The 1,509-nt window shown below is 36.6% G+C and overlaps 1 non-coding gene across 1 annotated transcript; it reads right to left on the minus strand.

The window, feature by feature from the left end:
• Positions 1 to 467: 467 nt before the first annotated feature.
• Positions 468 to 666, minus strand: LOC121101464. Its single transcript, XR_005833457.1, has one exon. It is a non-coding gene; the product is annotated as a U2 spliceosomal RNA (small nuclear RNA).
• Between the last annotated feature and the right edge of the window lie 843 nt (positions 667 to 1,509).

Below are 1,509 nucleotides of genomic sequence, written 5' to 3' on the forward strand. Positions count from 1 at the left end.
ACAAATTCCCAGCCACACTGTCTTTCTGTCAATTGCCTATTCTATTGGCTAGGATTGTTTCTCTCACTTGGAGCTTTTGCATTTGTTATTCCTTTATACTAAAATAATTTCATTACAATTCTTTCCATAAGTGGTTCTTTAATTTCCTCCAGGTTTCATTTTGAGTGTCAACTCCGCAAAAAAGCTTTCTCCACCTTGTTATTTGAAGCACCATCCCTGCCTGTTATATTGTACTTTTGTAACCTTTTGTTTATCTTGAATTCTTTATTTATTTGTTTCCCTACGTGTTGGTGTTGGCTATCTTCCCCACTAGAGTAGATGCACTGTGGAGCCAAAGAACTTATTTGCGTCGTTTGCCATGCTATCCTCGATTCCCAGGGCAGTACCTAGCAGCCCCAGTTCCCTCATCTGTAAAATGGGATAAATTATAATTTGATTTCATGGGGGTGATTTTGTGAATTGAATAAGAAAATGCATCCAAATATTTAAAAGAGTGCTAGTCTATAGTGGCTGTTAAAAAAATGTTACATACTTTTTCACACTTAAAATTTTGTACTGATCAACTTCTACATGTTACAAGTGTCTGGCTACAGAGGGGAATACATATTATGTTTAAAATATACTCAGTTTCTACACTTGATCTTAGCCAAAAGGCCGAGAAGCGATAAAATATACTCAGTTTCTAGAAATGCAAACCTTTCGTATTTCATATATAATGGATACCAATGATATTATTTATAGACATAATGGAAATTTGTCTTTTACCAAATTTTCAATTTTGGGATGGCTTCTTTTTATTATCAGAATTTCTGTGAAAATTAAATGAGTAGAATGATGAGCAATTACAGAATGAGATATCTCTGGGAATCAAATGAGCCTGTATCATTACTGCTTTCTTGAAAAACTGGTGTTAGAATAATACATGAGGGGCGCCTGGGTGGCACAGCGGTTAAGCGTCTGCCTTCGGCTCAGGGCATGATCCCAGCGTTCTGGGATCGAGTCCCACATCGGGCTCCTCCGCTATGAGCCTGCTTCTTCCTCTCCCACTCCCCCTGCTTGTGTTCCCTCTCTCGCTGGCTGTCTCTATCTCTGTCACATAAATAAATAAAATCTTTAAAAAAAAAAGAATAATATATGAACCTGTGGTGATCTTATGATCTTGGGATTACAGAGGAGAAGGCAAATGAGAGCAGTTACAGATATTACACTTCTGCTCTCTCACAAGAAGTGAAAAGAAAAAACAAGATGCAATTAAAATGGTAAATTTGAAGAACAGAAAAATTCCATTACTTTTTAAAAGAGCTTTTTATAAAGAAGGGCATAATTTCCATTACTGTACTTTATAATTGCCTTAAACAGTCACAAAATAGTGATTCTAAATGGAAGAGAAATTCAAAATGAAGAAACAGTCCTAGGTTGAAATGATGTAAAGCAAAACAGGGGACTCATGACAGGAAAAAAATGTCAGTACTGGGGCTGGGGGAATGGAAGGAAGATTTGTGGAAATGC

Source organism: Ursus maritimus, unplaced genomic scaffold (assembly GCF_017311325.1).
Source record: "Ursus maritimus isolate PB19 unplaced genomic scaffold, ASM1731132v1 scaffold_10, whole genome shotgun sequence".
NCBI lineage: Eukaryota > Metazoa > Chordata > Mammalia > Carnivora > Ursidae > Ursus > Ursus maritimus.